This window comes from Ambystoma mexicanum, chromosome 1p (assembly GCF_040938575.1).
Source record: "Ambystoma mexicanum isolate Mex_15411 chromosome 1p, UKY_AmexF1_1, whole genome shotgun sequence".
NCBI lineage: Eukaryota > Metazoa > Chordata > Amphibia > Caudata > Ambystomatidae > Ambystoma > Ambystoma mexicanum.
In genome coordinates, this window is record NC_090921.1 from 292,183,430 (window position 1) to 292,207,310 (window position 23,881).

The 23,881-nt window shown below is 44.3% G+C and overlaps 1 long non-coding RNA gene across 1 annotated transcript in view; it reads left to right on the forward strand.

Moving 5' to 3' along the window:
* LOC138504404 (uncharacterized) overlaps positions 1–22,469 on the forward strand; it is a 59,186-nt gene extending 36,717 nt beyond the window's left edge. Inside the window, exon 2 of the long non-coding RNA XR_011279880.1 lies at positions 22,025–22,469. This is a non-coding gene — a long non-coding RNA (uncharacterized lncRNA). The remainder of the gene's footprint in view (positions 1–22,024) is intronic.
* Positions 22,470–23,881: the final 1,412 nt, after the last annotated feature.

The window sequence follows — 23,881 nt, forward strand, 5'->3', positions numbered from 1 at the left end:
AGGCTTATTGTGCTAAGACAGCGGTAAGGGTAGAACCAGTGGATGCCGAAATATTCCAATACGGGACAGAAATGGCAATAGCGTGGCTACCAGGAATTGAGGGTAAAGTATGGATAAGACCTGCCGCCTACCTTTTCAGGCCAGAAACGCCCACAGGTGAGGGAAAAGTGGCCATAATATCAGAAGACATCAAAGGAATTGTAGCCAGGCAGGACTGGATCACCGTTCACACTGTGGACGAGGAAGGTAAGGCATGGAGAGCAGTAATAGCACTGGCGGAGTGGTGTAGATTAACGCAGGTGTCAGCCAAGGAACTGTTCTCAGACGAAGAAGGAGATGGCGAGATAGTGCTCCATATGAGTGTTTATGTTTGGCTAAAAGCAACATACAAGGAGGTAGCGCAAAAGATGTCAATGGCACTAGAGGCACCCCACCCTGCACCACCTGATTTTTGCAAGGAAGATCTGGCTACTGTACCTGCCTCACTATGGACAACGAGTTCCTATGATATAGGCTGCATAAAGAGCATCGGTGGGGTGAAGATAAAACTGAAAAAGGGAGCAATACTACCCACAGTCAGACAATACCCACTGTCAAAAGAAGGTGATGAAGGGGTTTATGAAACAATAAGCGCCCTAATAGAAAGGGATATATTGCTACCATCAGAATCACCATGCAACACTGCGGTGTACCCTGTGCACAAGGCCAAGGTAGGGTCTTGGTGTTTCATACAAGATTTGAGACCCTTCAACCACATTGTAAAGGCAGAGTACCCGGTGGCAGCTAACCCTGCCACGATATTGTGTGGGATACCAGCAGAGACATCACGATTGATTCACTGTAATCGATCTCAAGAATGCCTTCTTTTAGATACCACTACATCCAGAATCACAAGACCTGACAAGTTTCACATACCACAACATAAAATGGAAACACACAAGGCTACCCCAGGGATACTGTGAGTCACCATCTATCTTTAACAGAGTCATACAGATGGACCTAGGAAATGTTGAGCTTCAGAGCACAGTGTTTCAATATGTAGAAGATATTCTCATCTGCAGCACCACCGAAGAGGAGTGCAGGAAGGACCCTGTGAAAATTCTCATAGTGTTGGCCAAGAAAGGATACAAGGTTGACAAAGCGAAACTGCAGTATTGCCAGGAACAGGTCTTATACATAGGGCATATAATATCACAAAAAGGGCAGAACATTGCACCACAAAGAGTCCAGACAATAATGAATATGCCACAGCCACAGACGGTACGAGAGTTACAGCAATTCTTTGGCCTGTGCAATTATTGCAGAACATGGGTATTTGACTACAGCACATACACAGGTACCTGCTGGCAGCCCTCAGGGAAGCACAAAGAGGGGGGAGAAAGTTGGGGTGGATGAGAGAAATTACTGAAGCATTTAATAAACTAAAAGAGGCCATATCAACAGAACTAGTTCTGGGTACTCCCAACTACAAACAGGAATTCTACATCTCTTTGCATTGTGATGGTGCAGTAATGAAAGCAGTACTCACCCAAAAAACAAGCATGGGACACACACCTCTCATATTTTATAGTGGGTACCTAGACCCAGTAATGATGGGACACTTCCTGTGCGAACAACACCTGGCTGCTGCAGCATTCGCAGTAGAAAAGTCATCATCCATCACTATGGGTTGCTCTACAACACTGTATGTAGAGCATGCCCTCTTTGCAATTCTGCATAAACCAAAAAGCACACTCACTACCCAGAGGGCAACGGGATATGAGATAATACTATCAAGACCAGAACAGAAAATAGTGAGATGCAACAATGTTAACCCAGCACAGTTCATAGCAGAAGAGGTAACTGAGGGTGAACATGCTCATGACTGAACATATGCTATTGAATACTACTCATCCACTCGCAAGATAGAGGAAGACGCCCTAGTGGAAGGTGATGTCTTGTACATTGATGGGTCCTCAAACATTGATCAGAGTGATGGCATAAGAAGAACAGGTGCAGCTGTAGTGCGATTAAGGGAAGACTGGAAAAGCGAGCCAGTAAAATGTGTCAAATTACCCCCACAATATTCAGCACAAGCAGCAGAATTAGGGGCCCTCATATTAGCTCTAGAAGAAAGAAACGGCAAAAGAGATTATGGAACTACAGGCGGCAGCCCCAATGACAGAAAAAGAATTGTGGGTAAAAAGAGGATGCACAATGTACCCAACAGATGCACTATGGAGACAAAATAACACCCTAAAGTAATTATGCCCCTGGCCCTGCTAAAAACAGCGCTGGCCCAACTACACCACCCCACCCATACAGGAAAGGAGGCAATTGCAGCATGAATAAAAGAGTCATAGTTCTGTCCCGAACTAAATGCGCACGTTCCAAACTTCATCAGCAATTGCCTTACATGCCAACAATTTACGGCCGGTCACACGTTACAAGTGATCAAAGGAACAATACCACGGCCTTAAGGACCCTTCTTACACCTGCACATCAACTACGTCGATATGATCAATGTATGCCAAGGCTACCGATACATGATTGTGGTAGTGTGCCCCTTCTCAAGGTGGATTGAGGCTGGCCTGTGCTCCCATGCCGATGCACTTCGGACAGCAACATTTCCTGTGAGGGAGGTGTTCACAAGGTGGGGGGTTTGCAAAGTTTTGAGGTCAGACAACTGTCCACATTTCATGAATGAACTATTCCAGCACATTACTGCGTTACTTGGGATCAAACATAAGTTTGACTGTGCGTACCACCCGCAAACCAATGATGTCTGTGAACGCCTCAACAGCCTCCCAAAAGAAGAGCTGGCTCTACTGCCTTCCTCTGGCCCTGTTCGAGCTCCGAAATAAGCCTGGCTCAGACCACCACCTCACGCACCACGAGCTGGTGACCAGGCGACAAATGCACCTCCCATTAACGCTACCCACAAGAGCCATGTATGACTGTGAAGGAACAAACTATGTGTTTAAACAAGAAATGTATGACTATGTTACTTCTCTGGTTACTAGTGCCTCTTTTATCTCTCAACAGATTCAACAGACACAGGGCAGGTCAGAGAACGATCAACAGGAAACAACTAACAATGAGGACCAAACAGGCGAGTGTGCAGTAAAAGAAGGGGACACTGTGCTCCTTAGGAATTTTAGGACAAAATTGAATGCTCCTAGATTTACAGGGCCACATGTCATAGAAAAGGTGGCACCCAGAGAAGTTAAATTACCAAATAAAGACATTTTGGACACTTATCCACGACATCAAGCCCTACAAAGCACCGACTGCGCCGCATCACAGCAGCGACAGGGTCAACGCATCGGCAACAGCAATGACAGACAATGGAAAAGACACATCACAAGCATTAGATACCCCTAAGGACATAAACGAGTCACAGCCACAGCCCACCCTATGCTCAGGAGATCGCAGACACAAAATGTCCGCACTGAACAATTAATAGAGTTCTAAATGTGAAGATGATATTGGAATAATGAAGAAGGCAATAAAATAAGTGATCAGTGAAAGTTGATAAACAACAGATATTGATAGGGGTATCGTCAATACGCACAACACTACGTAAACACGTGCATGTTCTCTTATTTTTTGTATCGCACATGCAGGTCTTGCACATTGTAATGTTATATGCAAATATTTGATAGAAACACATTGATCACTGCCCAGGCTTAAATGTTGCCTCCCATTGACCACCCAGAAGCATAATCACACCAGTTTATACATGGGATTAAAAGGCCAACCCATTCAATGCCCAGACGGCCACGCGTTTATTATAACGCTTTTATCCAATTCATAGTACGGTCAGACCCTCACCTCCACGCGGCCCTACCCATCTCAGAAAGAGGGCAGTTAGGAGGATGTGGAAGGAGATTTTTGCATGGGCATTGAATGATTATTTGATCCGCAGGGTTTAAGTAACAAATACTAACAGTAACAACACAACATTTTAGACAATTTCAGGCAGGCACCTATATCATCTCAACTCAATAACTGCAGGACAACAGCGAAGGTAAGATCAACATGTCAGTGGTCGCAAAGATTGTGATTACAATGTTGGGGGTATTCCTGACCACTTGGCTGGTAACTGCCGCTGTCTGGCAGGCCTACTATGCTTTGCATGCACCCGCAACACCCAATACTAACATTTCCCTTACTTCCTCTGCAAGGAGCACTGTGTCAGGTGGTACGAGTAGCACGGGACAAAAGGTAAGAAGAGGTAAATGTAGTGTTTCCCTTGATATACATGGGGTAGACACATATCTTACAGAATCCGCACATGTCTCTAACAACATGTGGTATAAACACATGTTCAAAATGTGTAAAGATACGACAAAGAGCAACTGTTACATTTGCTCATTGATCCCGTATGCCATGAGCGCCTCCCGAACATTTGTGGCCACTGAAGTACCAGTGCCCACAGCAGAGTGTCTCCTATATCTAGCGGTGTTTCAGACACGAGGACGATTCCAAGGTAAAACAGCAACACTAAGGTGGAAATCAAGGTCGACATACCCATACGAGGATAACTTAATTAAAACACTACCTATGTTCGACAACTATTGGCAACTCACTGAAGCACTACAGTACATAACAGATGGGCCAAACAAAGGAGAAACAAAAGTAGTGCCACTGGACTATCTACCATGTAAATGGAGCGCAATAGAGATAGGAGGTGAACCTGAGTGCTGGGAAAGCAGATGGTTTTAAGGTCTTAACAGGATGTATAATACTGGGCATGGCATCGCTGATAGGAATAAAGTTATGGATGGCAAGATCAAAACGTACAGCAGAAGAAATTATTGGTATGCACATCCTCATGCCTGCAGTTGATGAATTACACATGGATGTCATCCTCAAGGAACAAGAACGGCTACGCCAACAGATAGTAGAAGCAGACCTGTACCTACCATCTATAAAAGTCTACAATCCACAAAATACGAAGTCATATGTTGGAAAATGGGTCTATTGTAAGCCCGGTGGTAGATGTGTATATATGTATTTGTCATTCGAAGATCACGTCAACTGCTATGGACACCAGGCGGGATAACAAAGGTATGGCGCTTACAAGACAATAAAAGAGTGGACAACTTTGTGGTCGACAAGTCGACCAGAGGGGGGACTGAAGAGGAGAAATGGGATGGTCCCTTCCCCCAACCTACGTACAAACTGTGGAAAACAACGTCACAGCCAAAGAACCTCCGGCCACATGAATTCACACCTTTTCCCACTGTCCCAGATGCCAATGCACATCATGATCCTGCTCCACCTGCGAAACCAGGCCGCATCCCGCCCAAAGCACGAGGTGGGAATCAAGACGGAGCTGGGAGCGATCGCATGGACCAGCTTGACTAAACATTTCACAACCTAAGCTGCCATCGTTAGAGATAACACAACGACATAGCCGCAGCAGACAGAAACACATGTGCTGCCACGCACCTAGATCAAACACACACCAACCCACACGAAGAACACGCTCAGTGCTATGGCTTAGCGGACCGTGTACACTCACAGACATAGATCGTTATTATTTTTCACATAGGCCAGCAACCGCTTCACAGAAACGCAATAGGCCAGCAACCGCTTCACAGAAACGCAAGACACTGCAAGAGTTAGTGCATATGCTTGCAGAGGCTTCATGCTATTAAGCCTGAAGACAGGACCCTATAAATAGATCGATGTACAAAGAACCACACCGCACCGCACACCCCCTTGCCTCATGGACCTTATACCACAACATGCAACCAAGCTGAAGTAGGCCTCAGACCAAAGTCGACAGGCCCAGAGCATACGTAGCTACAAGGTGCTGAGCATGCAGAACAGCCCCTGGCTGGAGCCACCACAGCCAAGGTCACGATGTTGCAATCCACATTCCGCGCTCTCCAAGCCAAGGTGACACCTGCCACTGCTGCGACTACCCGAAGCAAAATACAAATCAAATCCCCGTAATTCTGCCTCAGCCACGGTCTCTCAACACGTGACCAGGCAGACCTGATACAATGCCAATTCCCGAAGACTGAAGAAGCACTGGTGTCCCACGTCTGGGACCCCGCCTGTAACAACGTTTTAACAACATAGACACAGGCGGCGATGGGAAAGGAGCGTGCTAATGGCAGTAGCAGGACCTGTCCATTGTCGTCCACTGACACATAGTCATACATTGTTGCCAGCACCAGGTACATTGCGGGCTGGGAACGACAATGGTCCCAGGCTAGGGGGCTCGCTGATGGACCAATCGGGGCACAGGGGGGCTAACCACTGAAGACATTACAACAACAACCAATCACTTACTCTCCCCATGTAACATTTTAGAAGTAACAATTTGTAGGGATGAACCAAGCGTACCAACTGACTTCTACTTTTCCAATAACCCCTTTCACTGAGGCACAATGTTACATCACTCAGGTACAAAAAGGGTCTGCGAGTCCGACTAAGATGACAAGTGGCCTGGACCTTACGCTCCAAGTATTTGTCCCTGTCCGTTTCCTTGTAATTAACAGCACCAACTAATTGCTCTTGTGTGGCCCCTCTACTTCGTTGGGACACAGAAGGAGTTAGGGCCTTCCGACAGCTGGAGGTCCGCGGACCCCGGGTACGGCTCTGCCGACCACCAGAAATTCACCTAACAATGTGCTGGCAATTCAAATAAAGGCAAACAAATCGCTCTACTGCCCCTAATATATTAATTATTAATACTTATGACCCGCCTACTAGAAAATGTACCATTGAGATACATGATTTGATTGACTTAAAAATTACTGATTGGCTCCTAATTGTGGGAACCAATATGATAATCCTAGGTGCTGACTTTAATTCTCAGTGTGGTGCCACCTTGATGACCCTGAGTTTCAACAATGTTGCAGTAACAAATGTAATGGAAAAGCCTAGCAGTAATGTAAGGAGGGTAGTGTGGAATAATTTTTTGATGGAATGGGAATTATGGTCGCTTAATGGAAAAACAAAAAGTGACTCCCCTGGAAAATGCACTTGGCACAGTGGCAGTAAATCTGCCACCTTAGATTACATTTGTGGGAATGTGTACGCGCTTGAGCATATGAGTGATATTGGAGTTATTCAGATGCCATATAGTGACCATTCTCTTATCTATGCTAAGTTGAATATTTCCCATGTTGGTTCCAATGGAAGGGGTCCCATAAATATTAAAGTTAATAGCAGTGGGTCTAAAATTAAATGGAATGTATCTAATATTAAGAAAATGATTAGAAAAACATAGCAATTAATTAAAACCCTGGATACTGACATCAGCACCATGAATGGTGATGAAATTGAATTAATCCTATGATTGTGAGCTGTTGGTGGCGAAGCATAACCAATCGTAAGGAAATTCGTAATCTAAAGAAATGATGCCTTCCCATGAATGTTTATATTCAAAAAAATAAATTGTTGAATAATAAATAAAGGTGTTGGCGTAAACGCAGAAAATCAGAGAAAATAAAAATAAAGTGGCAGATGATGATAGGCATCTTACAAAAAGGAGGCACCAGTTCGGTGTGGAATATGCCAAATAAAGTTAGAGGTGATTCTATATCTCAACCGCTAAATGCGATAGGTGAAGACAAATGGGTAGAAAACCTGTTGTACTCCATGTACGAAGAGCTTCCTGCTGTTTTTGTGGATGATACTTCGAATGAATGGCCACTGAAGTTTTCTAGGAAAGACATTGCAGTGTAAATTAGGCCCGAATCGGCTTGCCTCAAGCGTCAATAAACATGACCCTAATAGCTGGTCCTGATGATATATTTACTTTGTAAAAAGTTATGTAAAGAAAAGAATATACCTACCTCATGGACCTCGATACTAATATCTGTATTTAAGGCTGGAACGAGAACTGCCCCTGACAACTATCAGCTTTTGTCCATATTAGATACAACCAGTAATGTATTTACCACCATAGTGTTGGATCATCTGCAATGCTGGTCCAAATCAGCTATTACATCCTTTCCAGTATGGTTTTAGAGGGATCTTGTCACAGGGATCTTTGATTCCTCCTTCTTTTGTAAATAGAAAGGGACTTCTATTTGTGGCCTTTAAATACACCCCACGCACCCCCCCTGTTCTTTCATGACTCTTTGTTGGGGAAAGTGGGGTTTTTCTTAGGCGTAATTTTCTTCAGCAGGGAGTGAGAACTCTAGTGTCCCCTTCCATCTATGGTTTGGGGGTTATAGCATGGCGCCTCCTTTTCTTCCTTCTTTTGGGAGTGGGCACTCCAGCCTCCCCTTCCATCTTTGGGTTGGAGGGTGTAGCATGGCATCCCCTTTCTTCCTTCCTTTCCAGGTCCCTGGGGTTTCTCACCGGACACCGCTTTCACCTACAGGTTGGGAGTTAAGGAGGTTAGTTCTCTAGTAAAAGATAGAAAAAGAGTTTCAGTACTTTTTCCTCACATTTCTCCCCTGGAAGATTTACATAGAATTGACAACAACAACATATAGTTATAACATGACATTTCCGTTACACAAAACACATTTTAATTTGTTTTACTTGTACAATAACACCAAAAAGATTACTCTGTGTTTTATACATATATATATATATATATATATATATATATTACACAACCTGCGGTAGTGGCCATTTAGTTATGGTTAAGTTGCTCAATAACTTTGCTTCCCCTGGACGAATCCTTACCAAACTTTGCAAAAAAAAGTATATGGCCTGCTCTGAATCACACATACAGCCCAAAAACGCTGGATGGATTTTCACCAAATCTGCACCAGGAGCGACGGCATGGTCTCGAAAGCGTGCTTTTGTAAATTTGGTGTAAATCTAGCTCAATGAAGCACGCTATACTAGTGCGACTCCATTTTGTAAAGCAGAACTAAGCCCAGGCTACAAGAGGGCCACCAAGGCCGAGATTCATATTCCAGCAAAAGCCAGGAGGGAAGAGCGGAATGAAACACAGCAAGAAGTAGCTCATGCTTGAGAATTCAAGGTCAACTCCAGGAAGGGAGGAGAGTGGCAACTCCGGAGAACCGAAACTTAAGAGCATACCAGCCAGCGCCGTGAAGGTCAAGATAAGGGGGTCCCAAGCAGGTGGTGAGTCAAATACATGAAAAAATGGAAACTGAAGCAAATTCATGGTGAACAGACACGTGACCTGCCAAGCACAAGGAGGCACCAACGTCTGATGTCACCCAGAACCCGAGGGTGCCATAACTTTTCCTGATAAAAGGCTACAGTTTCGAGGCCATATCTAGCCAACTAATTGATACATAGCCCAAAGATACTGATTGATAAAAAGGAGGCAGGGTGAATCCTAGGGCATGAGGCACCTGGGTGTCCATTCTGCATGCTGCTAATTAAAGTGGAGATTTATGTCTAGGGGTGTAACCCACCCAATCACAATGGACCAAATAATCTAGGGTCCTATAGCTTGTAGAACCAATGAGACGTCGTAGTTGTCATGACGTCTGTCACGCGTGATGTCGAGAGTTGGACATAGACGCCCACCCGATAAGAGTTATCCAATCCACATTCTCTGTTACCATATACAGGTATACAGATAAAGCACCTATACTTAAGTTACCTTTCCTAACCAATTATATTGCATGACGAGTTTTGTAGAGTTAGACGTCAATGATGATGAGTTTTGTGTATAAAAGTTACTGTTCAACTGAAGTTCGTGGAAGTCGGAGCGAGACAGGTGATCGCAAGAATGCTGATTTCCAATTGTTTCCCTGTTTGATGTATTTGTCATTAAACGGACTTCCCTTTGCCAAACTACTGAGTCCTCCTTATTGAGTCGTGTTGGAGTAAGTGAATCCTGCACCCCCATTCCTCACATGGTGCAGCTATCTTATCTTACAAGTACTAGAGAGTGAGCACTGGCCTATGGGCCCGTCAGTGGTTATCTCGTCCTCTTTTACATTGGATTCACGGACACCCGCTGGTGTTCGCGGAAACTGCAGTAGAAACATAAAAAAACACAACATTGCACTTGTCAAACTTTTCACACAATCTCTAGGGAGGTGAGTGGTGATGAGGATGGGATGGGATGTGGCCGTAAGAAGCCAAAAATCAGGTGTTTTTTACCCCCAAAGTCTGCAAACAGTCCGGATGTTCATGGGCAGTCCTGTGATGTTTGTGAACAATTCAGTTTTTCGGGGACATCTATGCCTATTTCAGCATGACAGGGTTGGTGAAAAGCAGTTCTTGGATGGCTTATAACTTTGGCGCCACTCAACGAAGATGCATGAAATTGCGGAATTTTATTCTAGACTTGATTCTGAATGGTTTTGGAAAATGTGCAGCTGTTTTGTCAAAAGGGAACAAATTAAGAGGGGGGGGTTCCAAAATATTGTGAAGGTTTATAAATGTGCCATTTGACGAATCTGCACAAAAGTTTGCAAAACAATTTGAAATCTACATATACATATTTTTATTAAGTTTGGTTGGATTTTCACAAGAGGGGGCTAAATTAGAGGTGGGTCTTGACATTTTTAGATGGCTTTTAACTTAGTCGCCGTTTGGCAAATGTGGACAAATGTTTTCAGAAAGATTATAGACCCAACCTTCAATGTAGTCTAAAGACTGAATGGATTTTGTCAAGTGGGGGCTAAATCATATGACTATTATATGTACATACATTTTGGAAAAAATAAAACATGAGCGGATTTCAAACTCGTATAAGGAGTATTGGTAAGGACCTTAAAACATGGTTTTGCAAATGTGCCTGTGTTTTATTTTTTGACAAGTGTCATAATGTAAGTACAAAAAATAGTGATATACCTTTGGTGACTGAGTTATAGCCTGTGGCCATGAGCAGTGGCCAGCTTGTCTGGGTCATGTTATAAGGTCATGACCCGGAAAATCTGGCTACTGGCCATGACCCCAAGGGAGGAAAAATGGTGTTAAAGTGGCCATGTCCACCTGGACCGGCTGGCTATGTGGCACAGTTATTCGAAAGTAGGATAGATTTGAAAGTGAAATAAAATGTCCTCTTGGTAATATGGTCATAGGGTTCTGACTTCACCTTCTGCAGGCTGCCATGGAAAGGGAAGAGGGGTTCTGTATGGAGCCCTACCTTCTCTTTCCATGGTGGCCATCTTGGAAAAGGATTTTCCTTCCTACAGCGGTACGGCGCCGCCATCACGCTGTAGAAAGAAAAATCTATTTTTTAGTATCACGGGTTCCCGCTTTGGGAACCAGGGGTGCTAATGGCCTTTATCCCCCATTGCAGGGACTGCAATGGAGGATAATGGTCTGGAGGGCCCGTTATTTATTTATTTATTTATTTATAATGCGCCGAAGCCCGCAGGCATCAAGGTCACCCGCAGACACACTTCACTTGGGCCGATAACTTGGGCTGCCGGGCCGTTATCCCCCGTTCCGGCCCTTGGAACGGGAGATGAACGTCACATTATTCCCATTAGCAGAACACAAAATGCTAATGGAATGTTGGAAAAACGTATTGAGTCTATGCACTTTACTGAGAAATGTAAAGCAGATGGAGTCTATAAGATTTTTTTTTAGTTCTATTATTTAACTGTGAAAGGTGGTTCCTAAAGGAACCTTTCTTTTGTTGTTTAAAAAAAAAAAAGAAAATGTTTGCAGAAGAGTTTAAAACGTAAGGTGAAGAGGGAAATGATGGAAGAGGCACCAAGCACTAATATGGAGGGGCAGGTGGACAGGGGAAGATGTTGCGCGTGTGTTGCTTCTAAGGTGGTGGGCATTGTTTCTCGTGCTCCTTGATAACAGCTTCAAACGCGTGTCGAAATTGCTTCCCCCTGCAGAGTGGTGTGTTGCAGTATATACAGAGGACTGTTGTCTTCCAAAGATAAGGATCCACAGCCTCTTTTATTGCTTGCAAGGTAGCTGGTGGGATTTTGTGTCCCACAGAAGTAGGCTGTGTGGTCACAGTATTGGTTGAGGAAGATGATGTGGAGGTAGACTACTATTTGCTAAGCAAGGAACAATCTTTCTGAGAGCATTGCAGTAGTTGGATTTGGTGTGACGCCGCATGAAGGTGGTCCTGTAGGAGTAATGTGCGGTAGTCTGCGACTGAGTACAAAGTTGCACTAAGTGCATTTCACTTTTGTAGCTTTAGCCTTTGGGACATTCCCAACAGTGGTAAAGAACTGCCACACCCATGATTCTCTCTGGGTGTTTTGAGGAAGGCACTTCCTCTACCTCATATTTTTGGTTCTCTTCATTGTCTTTGGTAATACTGTGCTTTTTTGTTGTGTGGGTCCTCCAGCTCATGGTGGTGGTGTCTCTTGGGAGGAGGGGTGGCAATAGCTGATGCCATTTTTAAGATAAATAGCAGTTTTGCTACTATTCTTCCAAATATGTGCTTTGTACTAGATTGTTAATGGATAATGAGTAAGAATAGGTGTAGGAGCTGTGTAAGGGTACATTTTGAGCTTGAAAGTTCCTAGATCAGATGAAAATACAGTTCAGAACTGTCCTGGAAGCAAGGACCCGAACGCAAAGTGCAAGCGCATTCATGGACAAATTATTATGCTGCGCGTAAACACATGGTCAAGTGGCACTGTCCGGAAGGTCCACAATGACGTCAGAGGTTTGCGGACATTGACTGAAGCAAAAACTGTGGAAAAAGTATAGAAGTGTTAACAATGATGCTAGAAGGTGGCAAATGGCAGAGTTTTAAGGTGAAATGTTGTAAATTGGACAAAGACGTTCTATATTGGGGTAAGTATGATATTAGTAAGTTGTAAGAAAATAGCATGCACTGGTAAAAACCGATGGAATTCTCTGAAAAAACTTTGTTAGAGAGATGGTATGGTTAAGTTGCACTAATAAAAACCTATAAAATTCACTGAAATAACTTTGCTCAAGGGACATTATGGTTAAGTTGCACTAATAACAACCTATGAAATTCAATGAAAAATCTTTAAGGAACGTTATGATTACAAGTACAAATGAAAAACCTCAGAAATTGACCAGTTATGGTAAGCTAAGCAACCATAACTCGCGCCACCACCGTGCACTGCTAAGACTAACACCCAGAACATCAAAGATGACATAACAAATGTCATTGATGACATCACATATCTGGCCCATTTGTTTTTGTTCACTGAAATATCTAAGCCAGGTGGTTTTGTTCACTGACAGTCCGGATATTAAAATTCAAAAGGTGCATGTACATGGGGCAATAGACAGGCCTCAAACACACAATTCATTAGTATACATGAAGATAAACTTTAATGCTATTAACATTTTCTGATTATGCTATTTTTTTCTTCCTTACTTTAGTTTCCCTGTATGTGCCTTAATTTGTATGCATTGTGGGTCTTCATGTGCATTGTTTGTACTAGCACAAATGTGTAGTAAGTCTTGAATTGTTAGCTAGTTATTACATGTTAAACATTACACAATCACACCTGACATCATGTAACCAACATTATAAACACAACCCCTTGTTTGGACTTTTCATCAAAATTTATTTCACATGGGATGTCATCAGTGATGTCATCAATGACATTTGTGATGTCATTTCTGATGTCCTTGGTGTTAGTTTCAGCAGTGCACGGTGGTGGTGCAAGTTATGGTTGCTTAGCTTACCATATCTGGCAAATTTCTGGGGTTTTTCATTTTTACTTGTAACCATAACGTCCCTTTAACAACGTTTTTTCATTGAATATCATAGGTTTTTATTAGTGCAACTTAACCATAACGTCTCTTTAACAAAGTTTTTCATTGAATATATTTATGTATATATTTCGGTCTGATTTGTCATCCTTCCTTTTCATTCTTCAGATGGTTCCTCTACTTGACTTTCATTTGACCCATCAATCAGTCGCAAAGCGTGTCTGATTGATGTGGACCCATTTTTCTTCTGTTAGTTCTCCGGATCTTGTAAGCAACAGCTGATATTTTATCTACAATTTCAAAGACACCACAACAAGAGGGGGGGAATTTCCGCTCCTTGGCCTGATTCCTTTGAAAATTGTACATGTAAACCTAGTCACATATTCATACTCTTTCTTGGTGGTCTTTAGATCATAGTAGGTCTTCATTCCTTCAGCGATTTTTCTGAATTGCGCTGAGCATAAGCAAAAGCATGCCAGAGATGTTTCCTTAAATGTTCAATGTACTCACGATTAGTACGTACAGGACACATTTACCAGGGTCTGCTCCTGACTCCTATAGAGCAAATGCTGTGGTAACACCATTATTCGTCTGGTCATGGGCTCAAATGGAGACATCTTTGTTGCAGAAGATGGTGTAGACCTAATAGCCATCAGGACAAGCGACAACCGGATGTCCCAACTGACATGAGGCCAGGCGGTAGGCAATGTGGAGTTTTCATTTTATCCCTAGAATATCCCACATCTTCACCATCTCTTCACTGGTAAAGTTGCTTCCTCGGTCTGACTCAATCCTTTGGGTAAGTGGGCTATGCATTCTGTTACTAGCAATGATCCCTCTAATTATTATTTCCCAAGTGCGTAAATGATTAGCCTTCGTGCGCACATTACTTTCCATGTGGACAACTGAATAATGATGTAAGCCACTTTGTGAGCATGCATAGTTAGTGAGATACAATCTCCAAAGAGTTTGGAAGGCAATTTCCCCTTCCCAACCACCGCAATTCTATGACAAGACAGGAGGCTCGCATTATGCTTTACTTTCTTTTATTTGCTGCCACACCAGCACTTTAAAACTTAACTTTAATACTGTACATTTATGTTCTTACAAAACCACAGTTATGGAAAACGAAAATGGACCAGTTTAAACGTTTGTTTCACATCTGCGTGTGATCACTGTAATCACCCGGGAACTACTAGTCCCATGATACTCATGTCTCTGGTAGTCCAATCCTCCCAGCTCTGCGCCTATCAGAGGGCAGCCTCCTGTATAAGAACCCTTGTGCCCAGGTCCTTTCCTCTTTCTTTTTGCTGCCATAAAATAAGTGACATTTTTTCGCTATCTTTGCTTATAGAAGGATCGTTAGTCACGTATATATTTCTATAATTTCTGTAATATGTCAGACCTTCCAGGATTTTGCGGCATGAAATGGCAAATTTTGCGGCACAAACCTTTATTGCGGTATTTTTGCGGGACATTTTTTATTAACTGGAGGGTCTAAGATTGCAACATTGCAGGAAAGAGGCAGAGTGCAAGCCTACAAGAGAGCCAGGGTATCATTATGTATCTTTTGGATTCATTTAATAGGAAGAGTCCCAGATGTCTCTGGCTTGGCAGAACAGTGTTAGATTTGGCTACATTTTTGGTTTAATGTGCATGCCTATTTAATAGTATTAACTAAATTGATCATTATCTGTTGTAATGCTGAAAATATTCCCCTTCTATGTTCTCCAATCCCTCAAACACCAACACACCTCTCACCAACACACATCTCACCCACTCCCCATCACAACTTGCATTCCTTAACCTCTGTCATACAAATACTCACTTGCTATGTCACTGTCGAGTCACAATTTGCACTCCCCAGCCCCTGCCACACTCCAATTCATACTCCCAACTCACACCTTACACTCTCAATTCCTCCCGCAATATACAGTCCTTCATTCTTTTGTGCTGCTTCTGCATCTTGCATCCTTTCTCCCATTCTATCGCACTCTTCCCTCATCCTTTTTCCCAATCTGCAGCTCACTGTCTCTTTCCAGCTAACCGCTTCCTCTCCGCTTTCAGGCTCACTGATCACACGCTCCCTCTACTTTCTGTACCTCCGCTCGCTCACAGAATTCTGGCCCACCGCATCACTGATTCCTCTGCTCCCCTGTGTAATGCTTCCTCCTCTGACCCACTGCTCTCTCTCTGCTTTCTTGCCTATCACTTCACATCTCACCCATCACTCTCTCCCTCTCGCTCCTTTCCCTCTCATAGTGTGACAATTTTTTTAAAATGTAGATTTTGACCCAGATCCTCAAAAAATGGGGCATTTAAAAATAGAGCCCAGGATATGCTATTTTTAGACAACCCATTTTTGGAAATGAGCAGATCACTTTATTCTCAAAGGTGACTGGCACATTTCCACTGGCTTGAGCTGTAGTGCAAATTTTGCGCTGGCCAGCTGCCTTGAATAGGGTTCTGGGTTGTTTGACCGGAGTGTAATTATTTGCGGCGGAACTGACCATAGTCAATTTCGCCGCAAGTTGATTGGCACTTCAGCCAAACAACCCAAAATGTACCTTTCACCACCACCCCCTCCCCCAACGGCTTGGTCGCAGCCACTTCCCCTGCAACCCTGCAGTGTCAGATCCGTCTCTAACGCGGGTCGGATCCGACTCTGCAGGGTCCCTTTTTAGTCATGTTCTTTTTTTTCTGGCCCCTGCCTCCAATTTTGAGGACGCGGGGGACACCCGTGCAATCCCCAAGCCCAAAAATACTGTACAAGGGGAGCGGGTGACACCCCCTCAACACATGTTCGGTATTTATAAAAATCGATTGAATGGTCCTGTCCGAAATGGGTAAAATTGTACCATTCCATTCAATCGATTTTTGTGGGTCAAAATGAATAGTACCTTGCATAGAAGCGCTCTCCCGACAGTGTTCTGCAAGCTTTCAGCGCCTTTCACAGGGACAGGCCCTTCATGGGCCTGCCACTATAAAATGCGACCCAAAAAATGCATTTTTATCCTGTTTGAGGAACAGAAATGCAAGCGACACAGCAGCAGTTCATACCTTTAAAGGAAATGCATGACAGGGTCAGGAAAGACCCTGTCACAGTGGCACCCCCACATCCCGTGCACGTAGGGTTGCCTACAATTTCTTCATACTTAAAAGTGCATCTTGCTTGGAAATGTGGGATGCGCTTTTAAATTGGCAGAAACGCCCCCTGATTTGCTCAAGGAGGTAAAAAAGGCCATCTGAATGGGAGCGCATATAAAATGTGCCCATTCAGGTGTCCCTTGTGGACTGGGCTGCTCTTTTTTTGGGCGCAAGTGATTAGATGTGTTAGCGCATTTAATTTTTTGCATAAAAAAAAGTTTTGAGAAACTGGCACCCTGAGTATTTTTTTTTTTAAACAGTAGTTTTTGCAAATGTAATTTTTTTAAAAAGGAGGCTGTTTTTGCACAAAAACAGCAGTTTTCACAGCATTTTGCGCAAAAAGGGAGTTTTCGCGTCATTTTGCGGGATCGCAAAATCGCTAAAAGCTGGAGGGTCTGATATGTGTATATCAGTATGGCATTACACCGTAGCGCACATGGAATTAGTTTCATTCTCCTCAAAGGAGTTTACCTGAACGCGAAGTGCGAGCGTTGCGCAGCGTATTACATTCAGTAAGCGTGCATTAGACTTCTTTCACGAAAGTTCGAGTGTTGTGAAGAGCGAGTGAGGGCCGGAGCCGCGAGCAATTCCGCTCGCTTCAGGCTGCTGAGCCCCGCGCTCTGTAATAATCGGCGCCGGCGAACTCAGCGGCCATTAGGACCGGTGGGAGCGGGAACCCCCTCAGGTTTTTCCCAGCTTCCCCAGAGATTCTAGCTTCCGCTCACATTGCGCTTGCAGTCACGTACGAGGGAAGTAGTTAACCAGAGCTCCAGATTAATTTCGAAAAAAAAAAGATATATATATATATATATATATATCTTTTGAATACTTTATAAAACGCAAGAAGCGGTTTACAGGCACACACTACATTGCTCCTCAGAAACGTGTGTAGAGCCTGAAGAGCCTTCATCTGCTGACTTCAACGCAGTTGGCCCTGCCAACAACTCGATTATTGCTCAGTTTGTCACCCCCACCAACACCCCTTCCACTTCTCCAGAGTGGAGTCAAGAAGAGTGGGAAGAGGATCCTTCCCAGCAAGAATCAGACTTGACACAGAGTTTTAAGAAGGTACTCGGAGACTCCTTGCAGCAGGCGGTCTCTCAAGGGGTGCAGCCCATTACCAAGAGATTGGAGACTCTGGAAATGATAATGGCTGAACAACATAAAAAGAGCACAGCTAGGAAAAGACGGGCTAGTAGCCCTGATGAAGGAACGTCAGCAGGACACCCCCAAAAAGGGGTTGAGAAGAAGGGGTGTAAAGTAGCCCGGAAGAGCAAGCACTCTTTGACCCCCACGGGCAACACTGAAAGGGTTAACACTGTTCCCCAATTAACAGGCGACCCTGTCGCCAGGCTTAAAGAAGCCTTCCTGGCAAAGAATAGAGACGGCCAGGATAGACCCCCTACCCCAGGGGTGTACAATTTAGGGGACGATGACGAGGGCTATTCGCCCGATGATGAAGGGGGTGAGGAAGAAGAAGATATCAGTAGAGGTGTGGAAGACCCCCAAATCATAGAAGATACGGCAGACATGTTTGACCCCGAAGCCATCCGGCACCCCAAGTCCTCGGAATGGGTACCTTCCCCTAGAGTGGCACTCTACATGGCTCAGCATATCAGAAAATCTCTAGAAAGAGAGGTAAGATCGAGAATGAGATCCCAGTGTCCTAGACCAGAGCTGCCGAATAAACTAACAGAAACCCCTGACTTAGACTCTAAGATGGTTACGTTTGTGACCAAAACAGCTAGAGACGTCAGGAAAGGCGTGGACCGAGCCTGGAAAGGATGTCAGGATAAGCTCCTGGACATTTCGGGTCCTTTAGCAAAAATTATGGACCTCACTGAGAAGTCAAAAGATACAGGTGTGCCAATAGACGCAACCGTCCTGGGCGACTGGGCGCAAAGAGCAGTATGCCTATTGGGCAACACCAATTGTGCCTTATCTTCGGAAAGAAGAAGAGGAATCTTATTGAAGATTGACAACAAGTTGAGCGACCTGGCCATCTACGAGGCGGGCGAAGGCGCCAAAGGTCTGTTGTTCAGCGAGGCGTTCGCTAAAGAAATGGCGCAGTTCGTAGGAACTTATTCCGCTTTAAAGAAAGCCCAGACTTCAATCAGAAAAATCTTTCCAGGATGGATTTTTGCCAGGACCAGACGACATAGGGGTCGCTCGTCCGGTCGCTATAACTCCCAACGAAGGCCCTACAATCAGTGCGCCCAGTACTGGAACTCCAGACAACAAGACTCCTTCTTCCCGGCTAGATCGAGGTTCCCCAGAGGCCACAGGGGAAGAGGATCTTACAGACAACCAGGGGCAGCAGCCGGTGAGTACAGCATGTCGGAGTGTAGGAGGAAGAACCCTCCACTACATGCGAGAATGGCAAGCATTATCAAGCAATGCATGGGTGCTACAGGCAGCAACAGGCCTACAGATAGAGTTTATAGGTACGCCAGTGCAGAGAACAGAACCCCGCCCCATAGTTATGGTGCAAGAGGAAGCAGCGCTCCTGCACAGCGAGCTCAGCAAATTAAAAAGCAAAAATGCGATAGAGCGCGAACTCCAGAGAGATCCCGGTTTCCTCAGCAACATGTTCCCAGTTCACAGAGAGGACAAAATAAGACCAGTAATCAATCTGAAAGATTTAAAAGAATGGGTATTATACAACCATTTCAAGATGGAGGGGATTCATCTTCTCCGAGACCTTCTGCGCTCAGGAGACTGGCTAGCTCGTCTAGATCTCAAAGACGCATACCTAACGATTCCGATAGAAACTTCTTATCAGAAATATTTGTGCTTCCGATGGAAGGGAGAAGTATGGCGCTTCACCTGTCTCCCGTTCAGTCTGTCCTCCGCTCCTTGGGCCTTCACCAAGCTCATGAAACTGGTGGCAGCAGCCATCAGAGAGAGAGGCATACGTATCATCATCTATCTAGACGACATTCTTGTCTGCGGATCAGAAAAAGCTACTCTAGAATGTTCAATGGGTATTCTCACTCCTCACCTCGCTAGGATTCCTAGTGAACCTAGACAAATCCCAACTACGTCCTGTCCAGAGGATAGACTTTCTAGGCTTCACAATAGACTCAGTGAAAGCCTCCCTCGAGCTCCCGGGTCACAAAGTGAGAGCGATCAAGAAAGAACTATTTCCCTTCACAAACTAGCCAGAGTAGTAGGTCTTCTAGCAGCCTCCATTCAGGCAATATTTCCGGGTCCTCTCCATTATCGGGCACTGCAAAGGCTCAAGATAAAACATCTACAAGGAGGCCTGCGATACCACCAATTAGTGACTTTGGACCGCAAAGCCCTCACAGAGCTCAACTGGTGGCTAGAGAATATGGAGGCCTGGAACGGCCGCGCCATTTTCGGCGACGCCCCAGAACTAGTAATAGAATCAGATGCAAGCAGGTCAGGCTGGGGAGCCAGATGCGAACATGTGCAGACAGGAGGGAAGTGGTCAGAGGAAGAGTTACACCTCCACATAAATTGTCTCGAGTTGTTAGCGGGATCTTTCGCAGTGCATGCTTTTCCAAAAGACAAGGTGAAATGTTGCTTACTGCTCAAGATGGACAACATCTCCGCAATGCGTTACATAAACAAATTGGGAGGCACAAAATCCAAAATGCTAGCTGAGTTAGCGAAGAATTTCTGGCATTACTGTCTTCAAACCAGAATCTCTGTATCAGCAAAATACTTACTAGGCAAGCAGAACAAAGTAGCAGACTGGAATTCACGTTATCTTGTGGACTCCAGCGATTGGAAACTACACCGCCAAGTCTTCCAGCGATTGCAGAATCTATGGGGGCCCCTACACATAGATCTGTTCGCGTCCAGACTGAACGCCCAGACATCAAGGTACTTCAGCTGGAGGATAGACCCGGATGCAGCGGGCACAGATGCCTTCCTGCAACCCTGGACAGGGGCAGTACATTATGCCTTCCCGCCGTTCATTATGATCACCAGAGCTCTAGCGAAAGTTCGCAGAGACCAAGCAGAGATTGTGATGGTGCTCCCCCTTTGGAAGGCACAACCTTGGTTTCCAGTAGCGATGGAACTTTCTACGGATTTTCCGAGGATAGTGCCTCAGCAGCCGGACCTTCTTCTCGACCCATCCGGCCATCCTCACCTGCTAGTGACCGCGGGCTCGCTACATTTGATAGCATGCAGGGTTTCAGGAAAAGATGGGACTTGCCTGGAATTTCCCAACTTGATGCAGATTGTATCAGAGTCTCCTGGGCGCCTTTCACCCTTCGGAGCTATAGTGCGGCATGGAAAGGGTGGTCCAGGTGGTGTTCGTAGTACGAGATGGATCCCGTTTCAGCCCCTTTAGTAGAAGTCCTCAACTTCCTAGCTTTCAAATTTCAAGAAGGCGGCGAAACGGAATGGGAGTGTATAGGTCAGCCATTTGGGCGGGCCATGATGAGATAGGCGATTCCGCGGTAGGCGATCACCCAGCAGTTGTACGTCTACTCAAGGGGATGAAGCTCAAAAGACCACCTATGCCCAAGTACAAAGTGTTGTGGGATGTTAGAGACGTTTTTCGCCTCTTTCTTACATGGCCCGATAACGAGAACTTGTCCCGATCTCAGTTATCGGGAAAGCTAGCCATGCTGCTTTGCCTTACAGCCTGTAGGAGAGTTTCTGATGTCAAAGCTCTGGAAATCGATAGGAAAATATTCTATCCGGATGGCATATCTTTTACCATTACTAAAATGACAAAAACAGATTTGAGAGTGATTGACTACCCGTACTTCACTAGTAATATAAAGCTTTGCATAGCGCAATGTATCAAAGATTATGAGAAAGCAAAAGCGCATATTAGGCCACAGGGAGTGACCCAGCTACTCATTACGCGCAGGAAGCCCTATCATGCAGTAGCATCAGCGACCATTGCTAGATGGGTGAGAGAAATAATGCATTGGGCAGGAATTGACTTGTCTCTTTTTGGCACGCATTCAGCCAGGGGGGCGATGGCTTCGAAAGCTTTTACTACAGAGGTGTCGCTACAAGACATTATGCAATCAGCAGACTGGTCCTCTGAGTCGACCTTCAAGACATTCTATTTTAAGACTGTATCGGAAATACCTAATAGGGTGGTGAACAGCGTTGAACAAGCATAATGCGAGCCTCCTGTCTTGTCATAGAATAAAGATTGCCGACGCTTCAGCTCAGGAAGTCTTCATTCTATTAAAGACAAGGAGGCAAGCATTATATCCCACCCAGAATTGTAACATATCAGTTGCATTGTCATGTGGTTAACTTTGTAACACCGTTGCTCATTCCCACCCTCATAATGACTCTCCATTCCTTTTAGGAAATGAGCAGAAAGCTACAGGATGAATAAACTCACGAAATGGAGTAATGTTCTTTCAAGTTGGTCGCGTTTGACCTTAAAGCCTTCAGTTCCGAGGATTGTTAACAGTTCATCCCGAGAGGATCGCTCCGTTGGTGAAGAGACTATTGAGTTTAAGGGCCAGACACAAAGAAAGAGGAAAGGACCTGGGCACAAGGGTTCTTATACAGGAGGCTGCCCTCTGATAGGCGCAGAGCTGGGAGGATTGGACTACCAGAGACATGAGTATCATGGGACTAGTAGTTCCCGGGTGATTACAGTGATCACATGCAGATGTGAAACAAGCGTTTAAACTAGTCCATTTTGGTTTTCCATAACTGTGGTTTTGTAAGAACATAAATGTACAGTATTAAAGTTAAGTTTTAAAGTGCTGGTGTGGCTGCAAATAAAAGAAAGTAAAGCATAATGCTTGCATCCTTGTCTTTAATAGAATGAAGACTTCCTGAGCTGATAGAGTGGGCAATCTTTATTCTTTACAATTCAGTGCAAAAGGAGCATCCTTTTTCCAAGCATATAGGCTATAAAAAAAACAAATATTTTACATAGAAAAACGTGTATGCACAAACACAGCTTTGCATGCTCAGCAGAAATAATAGAATTAGCTGTGGCTAATCGTTTGTTAACACTAGTCAGAGACAATAAAGAACGTATTTAATTCCATTGGGGAAAAACTCCTGTTTATTACAAAAAACAAGTATTGCTAATCACTGATGTGGCTGTCAAAAAAAATCTGAAATTATGCAATTTTTGTAAATGGAATAACTACAACTGAAATGAATGTGTCAGAAAACATGGCAATAGGAGTTTATGTGACACTTTCATGGAGTAATTCAAGGGCCAGGAGAAAATGTGGTAATAATTTGTGTAAGGACGATTAATGCATCACAATAACTGCACCACAGAATATGAAGATCAGAATTCTTGGGGCTCTGCTTACTATCCACATTATGTTCTGTGAGTTATGACAACACTTACTCAAAACCAGCCTTACAGCTAGGAGGCATATGCACCACCCATTTTACTCACTAAAAACAGGCCCAACAAAACCAAGAAACCATGAACATATAGGAACCTATCCCCTACTTCTACTCACAACGTTTCACTGATCTTTTTGAATCTACAACCAGCAGAGCAGTGGTATTGGGAGGAACACGAATATAAGTACTTGGCGGGCCGGGTTTAGTCCTCCCAGCAAATGAGGAGACTTAGAGTGGAGGCTTTACCACACAATCCATTCGAAATATATTTTTTGTGTATAAAGATTATTTCCCAGTGACGAGAAGAACTCGAGGAATCCCACCAGCTAGAAAGAGGGTTCAAATCTGAGGGGAAGCTGTTGGGGCGGAACCATGCACTCTACGTCCTATTGGTAGGGACCAAAAGCACCCACAGTGACATTGATGGGACTCTGAAGGTGTCAACGTTTTTCGATAGGAAAAATACTAAATGGAAGTAACCAGGGAATCCCAGCATGACGACAGGGAATATTCACAGCATGTGAATCTATGAAAGATCAAATTCTGGAGAACATTCTTTTGACACTTCAAGAAGCAGCAGGAGGGAGCCACTCTCCTGAAGAAGAACATTCTGTTAGTTTATCCTTTAGTTATAGTGTGAGTGTTAGAGTAGGATTTGATGCAGGACGGTGGAACTTTGATTTGGCAAACATTTTGACAATTTCTTTAGTTTTAGTTTGAGGCAGGGAACTCCCTTTTTGGAGTCAATAAATGCAATTTTATAACCAAAAACCATGCCACCTTTGTGTCAGCTTCCCTCTTTGACACACTTACACTACTCAAAATCCTTCGGGCAAATTCA